The 16198-nt window shown below is 45.9% G+C and overlaps 1 protein-coding gene across 1 annotated transcript in view; it reads left to right on the top strand.

Moving 5' to 3' along the window:
- LOC311103439 (SH2/SH3 adapter protein NCK1-like) overlaps nucleotides 1-16198 on the top strand; it is a 121055-nt gene that overhangs the window by 42569 nt on the left and 62288 nt on the right. The window contains exon 2 of the mRNA XM_084145006.1: nucleotides 13850-13901. The gene's annotated coding sequence lies outside the window, so the exon portion shown is untranslated. The remainder of the gene's footprint in view (nucleotides 1-13849; nucleotides 13902-16198) is intronic.

Below are 16198 nucleotides of genomic sequence, written 5' to 3'. Positions count from 1 at the left end.
ACGGTCTGTCTACACTGGGGTGGGAGACGGTCTGCCAGTTGGGGTGGGAGACGGTCTGTCTACAGTGGGGCGGGAGACTGTCTGCCAGTTGGGGTGGGAGACGGTCTGTCTACAGTGGGGTTGGAGACGGTCTGTCTACAGTGGGGTGGGAGACGGTCTGTCTACAGTGGGGTGGGAGACGGTCTGCCAGTTGGGGTGGGAGACGGTCTGCCAGTTGGGGTGGGAGACGGTCTGTCTACAGTGGGGCGGGAGACGGTCTGTCTACAGTGGGGCGGGAGACGGTCTGTCTACAGTGGGGCGGGAGACGGTCTGTCTACACTGGGGTGGGAGACGGTCTGCCAGTTGGGGTGGGAGACGGTCTGCCAGTTGGGGTGGGAGACGGTCTGCCAGTTGTGGTGGGAGACGGTCTGCCAGTTGGGGTGGGAGACGGTCTGTCTACAGTGGGGTGGGAGACGGTCTGTCTACAGTGGGGTGGGAGACGGTCTGCCAGTTGGGGTGGGAGACGGTCTGCCAGTTGGGGTGGGAGACGGTCTGTCTACAGTGGGGTGGGAGACGGTCTGCCAGTTGGGGTGGGAGACGGTCTGTCTACAGTGGGGTGGGAGACGGTCTGTCTACAGTGGGGTGGGAGACGGTCTGTCTACACTGGGGTGGGAGACGGTCTGTCTACACTGGGGGGGTAGAGGTTCAGTCTACACTGGGGTGGGAGACGGTCTGCCAGTTGGGGTGGGAGACGGTCTGCCAGTTGGGGTGGGAGACGGTCTGCCAGTTGTGGTGGGAGACGGTCTGCCAGTTGGGGTGGGAGACGGTCTGTCTACAGTGGGGTGGGAGACGGTCTGTCTACAGTGGGGTGGGAGACGGTCTGCCAGTTGGGGTGGGAGACGGTCTGCCAGTTGGGGTGGGAGACGGTCTGTCTACAGTGGGGCGGGAGACGGTCTGTCTACAGTGGGGCGGGAGACGGTCTGTCTACAGTGGGGTGGGAGACAGTCTGTCTACAGTGGGGTGGGAGACGGTCTGTCTACAGTGGGGTGGGAGACGGTCTGCCAGTTGGGGTGGGAGAGGGTCTGCCAGTTGGGGTGGGAGACGGTCTGTCTACACTGGGGTGGGAGACGGTCTGTCTACAGTGGGGTCTGAGAGGGTCTGTCTACAGTGGGGTGGGAGACGGTCTGTCTACAGTGGGGTGGGAGACGGTCTGTCTACAGTGGGGTGGGAGACGGTCTGCCAGTTGGGGTGGGAGACGGTCTGTCTACGTTGGGGTGGGAGACGGTCTGTCTACGTTGGGGTGGGAGACGGTCTGTCTACAGTGGGGTGGGAGAGGGTCTGTCTACAGTGGGGTGGGAGACGGTCTGCCAGTTGGGGTGGGAGACGGTCTGTCTACACTGGGGTGGGAGACGGTCTGTCTACACTGGGGTGGGAGAGGGTCTGTCTACAGTGGGGTGGGAGACGGTCTGCCTACACTGGGGTGGGAGACGGTCTGTCTACAGTGGGGTGGGAGACGGTCTGTCTACAGTGGGGTGGGAGACGGTCTGCCAGTTGGGGTGGGAGACGGTCTGCCAGTTGGGGTGGGAGACGGTCTGTCTACAGTGGGGTGGGAGACGGTCTGTCTACAGTGGGGTGGGAGACGGTCTGTCTACACTGGGGTGGGAGACGGTCTGTCTACACTGGGGGGGTAGAGGTTCAGTCTACACTGGGGTGGGAGACGGTCTGCCAGTTGGGGTGGGAGACGGTCTGCCAGTTGGGGTGGGAGACGGTCTGCCAGTTGTGGTGGGAGACGGTCTGCCAGTTGGGGTGGGAGACGGTCTGTCTACAGTGGGGTGGGAGACGGTCTGTCTACAGTGGGGTGGGAGACGGTCTGCCAGTTGGGGTGGGAGACGGTCTGCCAGTTGGGGTGGGAGACGGTCTGTCTACAGTGGGGCGGGAGACGGTCTGTCTACAGTGGGGCGGGAGACGGTCTGTCTACAGTGGGGTGGGAGACGGTCTGTCTACAGTGGGGTGGGAGAGCGTCTGCCAGTTGGGGTGGGAGACGGTCTGTCTACACAGGGGTGGGAGACGGTCTGTCTACACTGGGGTGGGAGACGGTCTGCCAGTTGGGGTTGGAGAGGGTCTGTCTACAGTGGGGTGGGAGACGGTCTGTCTACAGTGGGGTGGGAGACGGTCTGTCTACAGTGGGGTGGGAGACGGTCTGTCTACAGTGGGGTGGGAGACGGTCTGTCTACAGTGGGGTGGGAGACGGTCTGCCTACACTGGGGTGGGAGACGGTCTGCCAGTTGGGGTGGGAGAGGGTCTGCCAGTTGGGGTGGGAGACGGTCTGTCTACACTGGGGTGGGAGACGGTCAGTCTACGTTGGGGTGGGAGACGGTCTGTCTACAGTGGGGTGGGAGAGGGTCTGTCTACAGTGGGGTGGGAGACGGTCTTTCTACACTGGGGTGGGAGACGGTCTGCCAGTTGGGGTGGGAGACGGTCTGCCAGTTGGGGTGGGAGACGGTCTGTCTACACTGGGGTGGGAGACGGTCTGTCTACACTGGGGTTGGAGACGGGTCTCAGCCTCCCTGAATACCTCCTGGGTCTCAGCCTCCCTGAATACCTCCTGGGTCTCAGCCTCCCTGAATACCTCCTGGGTCTCAGCCTCCCTGAATACCTCCTGGGTCTCAGCCTCCCTGAATACCTCCTGGGTCTCAAAACAGTAACATCATCAAAGGCTCCTGGCCTAGTTACGTGATGCTACAGGATTACATCGCATTTACATTTGGAATCTGCAAAAGTGACAAGTTAATCCGTTGGTGATTTCAGATCAAAAGTGTGTGGAGGGAAGCATCAATTATGCGGAGGAAAAAAGTATTTGATCCCCTGCTGATTTTGTATGTTTGCCCACTGACAAAGAAATGATCAGTCTATAATTTTAATGGTAGGTTTATTTGAACAGTGAGAGACAGAATAACAACACAAAAATCCAGAAAAACGCATGTCAAAAATGTTATAAATTGGTTTGCATTTTAATGAGGGAAATAAGTATTTGACCCCCTCTCAATCAGAAAGATTTCTGGCTCCCAGGTGTCTTTTTATACAAGTAACGAGCTGAGATTAGGAGCACACTCTTAAAGGGAGTGCTCCTAATCTCAGTTTGTTACCTGTATAAAAGACACCTGTCCACAGAAGCAATCAATTAATCAGATTCCAAACTCTCCACCATGGCCAAGACCAAAGAGCTCTCCAAGGATGTCAGGGACAAGATTGTAGACCTACACAAGGCTGGAATGGGCTACAAGACCATCGCCAAGCAGCTTGGTGAGAAGGTGACAACAGTTGGTGCGATTATTCGCAAATGGAAGAAACACAAAAGAACTGTCAATCTCCCTCGGCCTGGGGCTCCATGCAAGATCTCACCTCGTGGAGTTGCAATGATCATGAGAACGGTGAGGAATCAGCCCAGAACTACAAGGGAGGATCTTGTCAATGATCTCAAGGAAGCTGGGACCGTAGTCACCAAGAAAACAATTGGTAACACACTACGCCGTGAAGGACTGAAATCCTACAGCGCCCGCAAGGTCCCCCTGCTCAAGAAAGCACATATACAGGCCCGTCTGAAGTTTGCCAATGAACATCTGAATGATTCAGAGGAGAACTGGGTGAAAGTGTTGTGGTCAGATGAGACCAAAATGGAGATCTTTAGCATCAACTCAACTCGCCGTGTTTGGAGGAGGAGGAATGCTGCCTATGACCCCAAGAACACCATCCCCACCGTCAAACATGGAGGTGGAAACATTATGCTTTGGGGTTGTTTTTCTGCTAAGGGGACAGGACAACTTCACCGCATCAAAGGGACGATGGACGGGGCCATGTACCGTCAAATCTTGGGTGAGAACCTCCTTCCGTCAGCCAGGGCATTGAAATTGGGTCGTGGATGGGTATTCCAGCATGACAATGACCCAAAACACACGGCCAAGCCAACAAAGGAGTGGCTCAAGAAGAAGCACATTAAGGTCCTGGAGTGGCCTAGCCAGTCTCCAGACCTTAATCCCATAGAAAATCTGTGGAGGGAGCTGAAGGTTCGAGTTGCCAAACGTCAGCCTCGAAACCTTAATGACTTGGAGAAGATCTGCAAAGAGGAGTGGAACAAAATCCCTCCTGAGATGTGTGCAAACCTGGTGGCCAACTACAAGAAACGTCTGACCTCTGATTGCCAACAAGGGTTTTGCCACCAAGTACTAAGTCATGTTTTGCAGAGGGGTCAAATACTTATTTCCCTCATTAAAATGCAAATCAATTTATAACATTTTTGACATGCGTTTTTCTGGATTTTATTGTTGTTATTCTGTCTCTCACTGTTCAAATAAACCAACCATTCAAATTATAGACTGATAATTTCTTTGTCAGTGGGCAAACGTACAAAATCAGCAGGGGATCAAATATTTTTTTCCTCACTGTATATATACACCTATTGTACTTCAACCCCTAGATAACTAATACAACGTGGCTATAGTCTGTAAAATTCCACATATTATTTTACCGGACACAAGATTTTCCTTTCTTTTCTGTGCCACAAAATGTTTTGCATACTACTGGGTTTAGCTAATACTATAACAGGAGATAGCAGGAGAGGCTATATGGACACAGTTCACTCGGCCCGCAAAACAATGACGTATCACACAGTTGCGAGCCGAGTGAACTGAATCACACAGGGTTGTGACAGCTAAGGACAGGTTGTGGTTGCCGTTCATGGTCTCCCCATTGAGTAGACTGTGACCATCTAGATGGCTACCAATATTAGTTATTTATTGTGTAGGCTGCTATAAATCTGACACTGCCTGGTATAGAGGTCCTGGATGGCATCTTCCTCCAATTCCAATCTAACCTCTGCTTTCCTCATTCTCTACGACCTCTTCTTCCTCTTTCTCCTCCATTCCTCCTCACAAATCCACCTGTCTAAGACTTTCCACCTTTCTATGTCCCAATACTTCTCTTCTCCTTACTTTTCTTATTTTTCTATTTCCAACCCCTTCATATATACACACATACATATACATACATACATATACATACATACATATACAGTGGGGAGAACAAGTATTTGAAACATTTGCAAAATCGGCAGTGTATCAAATACTTGTTCTCCCCACTGTAGCTAGCTACTGCTGGCCGGTGGGAGCACCTCGATACAACACTGGTCATTCACACCGGCTTTAGTGAAGTGTAACAGCCCTTCAATCCCCGAAAAACGTAACAAATTGGTAATATTTTTTGAACTGCTAGAAACAAGCCATTTTCTCTGTAGTAATGGTGAAAACAGTCACCAATCCGCACTCAATGGCACTGCACAGAGGCTAGGCTAGGCTAGGCTAGGCTAGCTCAGCGAAGCCGATCAGCACAACATTTACTAGCTGGATATTTACAGCTGGATATTTACAGCTGGATATTTACAGCTGGATATTTACTAGCTGGATATTTACTAGCTGGATATTTACAGCTGGATATTTACAGCTGGATATTTACAGCTGGATATTTACAGCTGGATATTTACAGCTGGATATTTACTAGCTGGATATTTACAGCTGGATATTTACTAGCTGGATATTTACAGCTGGATATTTACAGCTGGATATTTACAGCTGGATATTTACTAGCTGGATATTTACTAGCTGGATATTTACAGCTGGATATTTACAGCTGGATATTTACTAGCTGGATATTTACTAGCTGGATATTTACAGCTGGATATTTACTAGCTGGATATTTACAGCTGGATATTTACAGCTGGATATTTACAGCTGGATATTTACTAGCTGGATATTTACAGCTGGATATTTACAGCTGGATATTTACTAGCTGGATATTTACAGCTGGATATTTACAGCTGGATATTTACTAGCTGGATATTTACAGCTGGATATTTACTAGCTGGATATTTACTAGCTGGATATTTACAGCTGGATATTTACTAGCTGGATATTTACTAGCTGGATATTTACAGCTGGATATTTACAGCTGGATATTTACAGCTGGATATTTACTAGCTGGATATTTACTAGCTGGATATTTACTAGCTGGATATTTACTAGCTGGATATTTACTAGCTGGATATTTACTAGCTGGATATTTACTAGCTGGATATTTACAGCTGGATATTTACTAGCTGGATATTTACAGCTGGATATTTACTAGCTGGATATTTACAGCTGGATATTTACAGCTGGATATTTACAGCTGGATATTTACAGCTGGATATTTACTAGCTGGATATTTACTAGCTGGATATTTACAGCTGGATATTTACAGCTGGATATTTACAGCTGGATATTTACTAGCTGGATATTTACTAGCTGGATATTTACTAGCTGGATATTTACAGCTGGATATTTACAGCTGGATATTTACAGCTGGATATTTACTAGCTGGATATTTACAGCTGGATATTTACAGCTGGATATTTACAGCTGGATATTTACAAGCAACTTGGAGCAGACCAAAATGGCTTGTGTCAACTTGAGTTAGCTAAGAACACATGCAGTAATGCAATAAAGATACTAATAAACAGCTGCTTAACATATTATTCCACTTCAAGAAGATATTTACTAAAATAGTAATGTGTCAACACCAACAGCCTGAAACGGATCATTTTAATCTACATAAGCTATTACTGTAAAGAAAGTATGTTAGATTAATTACAGCAGGCTTCCAATTACAGTTAACAGTATTTTTCAGCATTTTACTCAATGCACTGCAATCTACAGAATTAACGCTGTAAAACACATTTACGGTATTTTACTGTGCATTCTACAGTGTTTTTTACTGTTGAAAGTACAGACAATTCTTGGTGTGGTTATTTCAATATTCGCACATACAGTGGGGAGAACAAGTATTTGATACACTGCCGATTTTTCAGGTTTTCCTACTTACAAAGCATGTAGAGGTCTGTAATTTTTATCATAGGTACACTTCAACTGTGAGAGACAGAATCTAAAACAAAAATCCAGAAAATCACATCGTATGATTTTTAAGTAATTACTTTGCATTTTATTAACAGAGGGTAGCAGCAGCGTAAAAAAGGGGGTTGGGGGGGGCAGTGGAAATAGTCCGGGTAGCCATGATTAGCTGTTCAGGAGTCTTATGGCTTGGGGGTAGAAGCTGTTAAGGAGCCTTTTGGACCTAGACTTGGTGCTCCGGTACCGCTTGCCGTGCGGTAGCAGAGAGAACAGTCTATGACTACGGTGGATGGAGTCTTTGGCAATTTTTAGTGCCTTCCTCTGACACCGCCTGGTATAGAGGTCCTGGATGGCAGGAAGCTTGGCCCCATTGATGTACTGGGCCATAAGCACTACCCTCTGTAGTGCCTTGCGGTCGGAGGCCGAGCAGTTGCCATACCAGGCGGTGATGCAACCAGTCAGGATGCTCTCGATGGTACAGCTGTATAACTTTTTGAGGATCTGAGGACCCATACAAAATCTTTTGTCTCCTGAGTGGGAAAGGCTTTGTCGTGCCCTCTTCATAACTGTCTTGGTGTGTTTGGACCATGATAGACCATGAGAATGGGGGCGTGCTCGGTCCTCCTTTTCCAGTAGTCCACAATTATCTCCTTTGTCTTGATCATGTTGAGGGAGAGGTTGTTATCCTGGCACCACACGGCCAGGTCTCTGACCTCCTCCCTATAGGCTGTCTCATCGTTGTCAGTGATCAGACCTTCCACTGTTGTGTTGTCGGCAAACTTAATGATGGTGTTGGAGTCGTGCTTGGCCATGCAGTCGTGGGTGAACAGGGAGTACAGGAGGGGACTGAGCACGCACCCCTGAGGGGGCCCCGTGTTGAGGATCAGTGTGGCAGATGTGTTGTTACCTACCCTTACCAACTGGGGGCGGCCCGTCAGGAAGTCCAGGATCCAGTTGCAGAGGGAGGAGGTGTTTAGTCCCAGGGTCCTTGGCTTAGTGATGAGCTTTGAGGACACTATGGTGTGGTCCTTTGTAACTCAATTGGTAGAGCATGGCGCTTGTAACGCCAGGTACTGGGTTCGATCCCCGGGACCACCCATACGTAAAAATGTATGCACACATGACTGTAAGTCGCTTTCGATAAAAGCGTCTGCTAAATGGCATATTATTATTATTATTATTATTATTATTATTATTATTATTATTATTATTATTATTATTATTGAACGCTGAGCTGTAGTCAATGAATAGCATTCTCACGTAGGTGTTCCTTTTGTCCAGGTGGGAAAGGGCAGTGTGGAGTGCAATAGAGATTGCATCATCTGTGGATCTGTTGGGGCGGTATTCAAATTGGAGTTTCTGGGATAATGGTGTTGATGTGAGCCATGACCAGCCTTTCAAAGCAATTCATGGCTACAGACGTCAGTGCTACCGGTTGGTAGTCATTTAGGAAGGTTATCTTGGTGTTCTTGGGCACAGGGACTATGGTGGTCTGCTTGAAACATTACATTTACATTTTCGTCATTTAGCAGAGCGACTTACAATACATGTTGGTATTACAGACTCAGTCAGGGACATGTTGAAAATGTCAGTGAAGACACTTGCCAGTTGGTCAGCACATGCTCTGAGTACACATCCTGGTAATCCGTCTGGCCCTGCGGCCTTGTGAATGTTGACCTATTTAAAGTTCTTACTTACGTCGGCTATGGAGAGCGTGATCTCACAGTCGTCCGGAACAGCTGATGCTCTCTTGCATGCGTCAGTGTTGCTTGCCTTGAAGCGAGCATAGAAGTAATTTAGCCCGTCTGGTAGGCTCGTGTCACTTGGCAGCTCTCGGCTGTGCCTCCCTTTGTACTCTGTAATAGTTTGCAAGCCCTGCCACATCCGACGAGCGTCGGAGCCGGTGTAGTAAGATTCAATCTTAGTCCTGTATTGACGCTTTGCATGTTCGATGGTTCGTCGGAGGGCATAGCGGGATTTCTTATAAGTGTCCGGGTTAGAGTCCCATTGTTTGAAAGCGGCAGCTCTACCCTTTAGCTCAGTGCGGATGTTTCCTGTAATCCAAGGCTTCTGGTTGGGGTATGTACGTACGGTCACTGTGGGGACGACGTCATCGATGCACTTATTGATGAAGCCAGTGTCTGATGTGGTGTACTCTTCAATGCTATTTGAAGAATCCCTGGAACATATTCCAGTCTGTGCTAGCTTATAAGCAGGAATCAGGAGGATAGAGTTATGGTCAGATTTGCCAAATGGAGGGCGAGGGAGAGCTTTGTACGCGTCTCTGTGTGTGGAGTAAAGGTGATCTAGAGTTTTTTTCCCTCTGGTTGCACATTTCACATGCTGGTAGAAATGAGGTAAAACGGATTTAAGTTTCCCTGCATTAAAGTCCCCGGCCACTAGGAGCTCTGCCTCTGGATGAGCATTTTCTTGTTTGCTTAAGGCCTTATACAGCTCATTGAGTGCAATCTTAGTGCCAGCATCAGTTTAGTGTGTAGATTGATGAGGAATAAGGCTGTAACTTAACAAAAAGTTTAAAAAGTAAAGGGACACACCTACTCATTCCACGGTTTTTCTTTATTTTTTTTACTATTTTCTACATTGTAGAATAATAGTGAAGACATCAAAACTATGAAATAACACATATGGAATCATGTAGTAACCAAAAAAGTGTTAAACAAAGTAGCCACCCTTTGCCTTGATGACAACTTTGCACACTCTTGACATTCTCTCAACCAGCTTCATGAGGTAGTCACCTGGAATGCATTTCAATTAACAGGTGTGCCTTGTTAATACTTAATTTGTGGATTTTCTTTCCTTCTTAATGCGTTTGAGCCAATCCGTTGTGTTGTGACAAGGTAGGGGGGGTATACAGAAGATGGCCCTATTTGGTAAAATACCAAGTCCATATTATGGCAAGAATAGCTCAAATAAGCAGAGAGATATGACAGTCCATAATTTCTTTAAGACATGGTCTGTCAATACGGAAAATTTCAAAACTTTGAAAGTTTCTTCAAGTACAGTTGCAAAAACCATCAAGCGCTGTTATGAAACTGGCTCTCATGAGGACTGCCACAGGAAACGAAGACCCAGAGTTACCTCTGCTGCAGAGGATAAGTTCATTAGAGTTACCAGCCTCAGAAATTGCAGCCCAAATAAATGCTTCACAGAGTTCAAGTAACAGATACATCTCAACATCAACTGTTCAGAGGAGACTGCGTGAATCAGGCCTTAATGGTCGAATTGCTGCAAAGAAACCACTACTAAAGGACACCAATAAGAAGAAGAGACTTGCTTGGGCCAAGAAACACAAGCAATGGACATTAGACCGGTGGAAATGTGTCCTTTGGTCTGGAGTCCAAATGTGAGATTTTTGGTTCCAACCGCCGTGTTTTTATGAGACACGGTGTTGGTGAACGGATGATCTCCGCATGTGTGGTTCCCACCGTGAAGCATGGAGGAGGTGGTGTGATGGTGTGGGGGTGCTTTGCTGGTGACACTGTCAGTGATTTTATTTAGAATTCATGGCACACTTAACCAGCATGGCTACCACAGCATTCTGCAGCGATACGCCATCCAATCTGGTTTGCATCGAAGGGTTTAAGTGTGGATGCTGCAGAATGCATGTAAATAACATAACATCCCCATTATCCAATACAGACATAAAAGTGGCCTGAACCAATTTCTTTTTATTAACAGATGACAAACAGGCTTTGTTTCTGGAAAAGAAACCAAACTTAAACTTTCTTACCAGCTCAGATATGTGTTTTGAAAGACAACTTGTGATCTAGCCATATACCAAGATATTTGTAATAAGGAATTAGTTTAACTTCTATACCATTTAGACTAATAATTTTATAGTCATTTAGATTGAAATTATCTAGAGAATAGCATATTTTTTGTTTTGTTGGCATTTTGCACCAACTTCAAATCACATAGTGTATTCTGCAGTACCAGAAAGTCAGATTTCAAATTTGAAAATGCCGATATAGTATAACACAGTATAAATGAATTTGACAGTTTTCCATGATCAACAAAGCTTTGGATAGGTCAATAAACAGCACACCTTTTTCTATTATCCAAGGTGTTTGTCCTTCAACAAGCATTGTGGCGTTAGTAGTGTTTAGGTCTAAAGCCACGTTTTGATTTATATTGATTCATTTACATATAGAAAAGAGCTCACGGCCTTCTGCATTATTTTGGTGACGTTGTCAGCCAACCCATCTATGGCTCAGCAACGGGACATGCGCTCGCGTTTTACTATCCTTGTGGGGACCAAGAAATGTATTCCCATTTTTTAAAATCCTATTTTCTCTAAACCTTAATTCTAACACATTGTATCCCTAAACCCCTAAGCCTAAATTAGTTTTTTCCCTTGTGGGGACTGTGCTTGTCTGAACTTTTTCTTGCTTTGCTATCTTTGTGAGGACTTCTGGTCCAAACCACACACACTTCTCTTAGCTGAGGGCAACTCGGCGTAGAGAAGTTATCCCATTAGCAGCACATATTCATTTAAAATGTATGTGTTCATGCAAAACATTTTAGGGCATCGAATCGCACAGAATCGTTTCAAACAAAAAATAGTCGTTGCTGAATCATATCGGAGCGTATTGAGTTGTTCATCAAAGGAGAGATGCACATCCCTAATTTGAACAGTCTTATTGACCAAGCCGCTCCTCTCCTCGATCAACATGATCTCATCTACATGCCTCTGTCTTGAGTGGCGAGGAGGAGACTTGGATGTAGCATAGCCTATTCATGAAATATGAGCTCTTTGGCCTCAATGCTGTGATTAGTCTTGTATTTGAACAGACACAGTCTTATTGACCAAGCCTGGCTTTGCTCCGATCAACATGACAGTGTGGACTCTCTGGGGACACAGGGTGGTAATCTGATGTAGGCCTACTAGCTAGTTACTTACAGTTGTCTCTTCTTTATTGATTTAGTTTAGTTTCTGGACAGCAACAATGTAATTCTCAGTATACTGTTGCACCAGACAACAGAGTGATTTTGAGAATACAATTTTTCACTTTGAAAATGCATGTCAAACAAAAACCAATAATTGACAAGTTAAACCATAACTCTGTGCACAAGGACTAGTTTGAACAATTTCCACAGATGTTTCCAAAAACACATTACTTGAAGAACAGTACAGATGCAAAGTTTGGTAACAGAATGACGGCACCATCAGCACAAACCCTCATTCTGTGCGGTTTTGTTTAACTTTGCGATCATAGTTTTTTATTTGACATACATTTTAAAGAGACAAATCTGAGGCTCAGCATCACTCTGTTACCATGGACTTGCCCACCAGCTAGGACTAATTTCCAACTGCAGTCCCTAACAGAGTACTACTCCTTCCAACTCTGTTGCTCCGCCATCTGCAGTCCCTAACAGAGTACTACTCCTTCCAACTCTGTTGCTCCGCCATCTGCAGTCCCTAACAGAGTACTACTCCTTCCAACTCTGTTGCTCCGCCATCTGCAGTCCCTAACAGAGTACTACTCCTTCCAACTCTGTTGCTCCGCCATCTGCAGTCCCTAACAGAGTACTACTCCTTCCAACTCTGTTGCTCCGCCATCCTCTTCCTGACTGATATATCCCTGGGTTGTAACAACAGACAATAGACATGTCTGGACACCAGCGGAGAGGAAACCCTTCCCTTCTCTTCTGTAATGAGGAGCAGGCGATCGATTGGAGGAAACCCTTCCCTTCTCTTCTGTAATGAGGAGCAGGCGATCGATTGGAGGAAACCCTTCCCTTCTCTTCTGTAATGAGGAGCAGGCGATCGATTGGAGGAAACCCTTCCCTTCTCTTCTGTAATGAGGAGCAGGCGATCGATTGGAGGAAACCCTTCCCTTCTCTTCTGTAATGAGGAGCAGGCGATCGATTGGAGGAAACCCTTCCCTTCTCTTCTGTAATGAGGAGCAGGCGATCGATTTGGAGGAAACCCTTCCCTTCTGTAATGAGGAGCAGGCGATCGATTGGAGGAAACCCTTCCCTTCCCTTCTGTAATGAGGAGCAGGCGATCGATTGGAGGAAACCCTTCCCTTCCCTTCTGTAATGAGGAGCAGGTGATCGATTGGAGGAAACCCTTCCCTTCCCTTCTGTAATGAGGAGCAGGCGATCGATTGGAGGAAACCCTTCCCTTCCCTTCTGTAATGAGGAGCAGGCGATCGATTGGAGGAAACCCTTCCCTTCTCTTCTGTAATGAGGAGCAGGCGATCGATTGGAGGAAACCCTTCCCTTCTCTTCTGTAATGAGGAGCAGGCGATCGATTGGAGGAAACCCTTCCCTTCTCTTCTGTAATGAGGAGCAGGCGATCGATTGGAGGAAACCCTTCCCTTCTCTTCTGTAATGAGGAGCAGGCGATCGATTGGAGGAAACCCTTCCCTTCTCTTCTGTAATGAGGAGCAGGCGATTGATTGGAGGAAACCCTTCCCTTCTCTTCTGTAATGAGGAGCAGGCGATTGATTGGAGGAAACCCTTCCCTTCTCTTCTGTAATGAGGAGCAGGCGATTGATTGGAGGAAACCCTTCCCTTCTCTTCTGTAATGAGGAGCAGGCGATTGATTGGATGAAACCCTTCCCTTCTCTTCTGTAATGAGGAGCAGGCGATCGATTGGAGGAAACCCTTCCCTTCTCTTCTGGATGGAGGAGCAGGAGACTGGATGATAAAACTGTAATCTGTCTGTTTGCAGTGATCAGTGTTGAAGTCAACTTCATCTGCTATTTACCCATGTGAATGTCAGTCACACAATAGATGGGAAGACTACATCACCTGGGTTTATGATGATGAATTGAACAATATCAGAATTATTTCATGGTAGTGTTGGTTTAAGATGGGCAATCAAGATTATATTAACCACAGGATATATCTCCAAGGAAAATAACAGAATTGTTGAGAAATGTTTTTCTGTTTTCTTTATTCAGGTCATCAGAGGAGCATCACAACTTTGAAGTTGACAGCTTTGATGCAGTACAGGTAAGATGCTCAGTGTTTCCTCTATATTAAGTTAGCAGCAGCCACTGCTAAATCATTGCTGACAATAATTCTGCTGAGAGGCGTTTTTTAAACGCCCACACCAGTAGAAATCCACTTTATCGAGCTGAAAGACGATGGCCAGAGCTTACCCATGATGTTGCACAACGATTTCAGTCAGTAAGGCATCATCTTAGTCAGAGTATGATATATTTGGGCTTGCAGAGACAAATCCGAACTGCCCACAAATCCGTGTGAATGCGGTGTCTTTTCCTATGATATGACACACAAATTATTTTCAGCCTACGTTTTGTTTTATTTGAATGTTACCACCCACCAGCATTGTTTATTAATCAGAAACAGCTGCAAAGGTATTCCTCTTCATGACAGAGATGAGCCAAACAGACTTGACTTGGCCGCCTGAGCCAAGGAGAAAATAAACATATGTGGTGCAAACTTGTTTGGACCGCCACCTTCATATTCCATTCCATCATTTGTCAATTTTCACTTATTTTTGAGCTAGTCTTTATGAAATATAGACACTCAGTGGCCAGTTTATTATGCATGAGAGAAAAACAATCTTACCATCTTTTTGTGTTTTTTTGTAAACTTGTGTTTTTGCGCCTCCACTGTTTTCCTCCAGTAATGTTCCATAATCCATTGCATCATTTGTCAATTTTCATGTATTTTTTAGCTGGTCGGTATTTAAAGATATACACTACCGGTCAAAAATTTTAGAACACCTACTCATTCAAGGGTTTTTCTCTATTTGTACTACATTGTAGAATAATAGTGAAGACATCAAAACTATGAAGTAACACATATGGAATCATATAGTAACCAAAAAAGTGTTAAACAAATCAAAATATATTTGAGATTCTTCAAATAGCCACCCTTTGCCTTGATGACAGCGTTGCACACTCTTGGCATCTCTCAACCAGCTTCATGAGGTAGTCACCTAGAATGCATTTAAATTAACAGGTGTGCCTTCTTAAAAGTTAATTTGTGGAATTTCTTTCCTTCTTAATGCGTTTGAGCCAATCCATTGTGTTGTGACAAGGTAGGGGGGGTATACAGAAGATAGCCCTATTTGGTAAAAGACCAAGTCCATATTATGACAAGAACAGCTCAAATAAGCAAAGAGAAACAACAGTCCATCATTACTTTAAGACATGAAGGTTAGTCAATATGGAACATTTTAAGAACTTTGAAAGTTTCTTCAAGTGCAGTCGCAAAAACAATCAAGCACTATGATGAAATTGGCTCTCAAGAGGACAACCACAGGAAGACCCAGAGTTACCTCTAAATTCTTCGTAGCTGTCTTTGTCCAATTATAATGTAGAAAAACTCATATCAGCCGTCTTTCAATAGTTATCCATATTACTGGCGCTTCATCTTATTTTTTCTAACCGTTTCTATGGCGGATTTATGGAAGATGCCAGAATAATAATAATAATAATAATAATAATAATAATAATAATAATAATAATAATAAGCCATTTAGCAGACGCTTTTATCCAAAGCGACTTACAGTCATGTGTGCATACATCTTTACTACATCTTTACGTATGGGTGGTCCCGAACCCACTACCCTGGCGTTACGAGCGCCGTGCTCTACCAGCTGAGCTACAGAGGACCACGGCGATAACAATAAATGGCGAAATCAAAGATAGGCTGGTTTCCGTCTGCGGTTTCCGTCTGTGGCGAAGTTTTCCCTAAATCAATGCTTATGACACATCTAGCTGCAGAACCAGCCATAGACCCATCTGGCTAATCTTTTTGAAAACGGTGTAGATTTTTAAAAATAAAACAGCAACATTAGCTAGCTAGATAAGGTTAGCATGCTATCTTGCTACACTGAGGTGGAACCTAAACATGCATTTCAAATCAAATCCAATTCTGTCACATGCTTGGTAGAAAACGGGTGTAGACTCACGCTGAACTCACCGCCCCCGTTACTATCATGCTGAACCCACCGCCCCCGTTACTATCACGCTGAGCCCACCGCCCGCGTTACTATCATGCTGAACCCACCCACCGCCCGCGTTACTATCACGCTGAACCCACCGCCCGCGTTACTATCATGCTGAACCCACCGCCCGCGTTACTATCATGCTGAACCCACCCACCGCCCCCGTTACTATCATGCTGAACCCACCGCCCCCGTTACTATCACGCTGAACCCACCGCCCGCGTTACTATCATGCTGAACCCACCGCCCGCGTTACTATCATGCTGAGCCCACCGCCCCCGTTACTATCATGCTGAACCCACCGCCCGCGTTACTATCATGCTGAGCC

This window comes from Coregonus lavaretus (assembly GCF_964263955.1).
Source record: "Coregonus lavaretus genome assembly, chromosome: 2".
Lineage (NCBI taxonomy): Eukaryota > Metazoa > Chordata > Actinopteri > Salmoniformes > Salmonidae > Coregonus > Coregonus lavaretus.
This window is presented reverse-complemented; position numbering and strand designations above follow the sequence as displayed.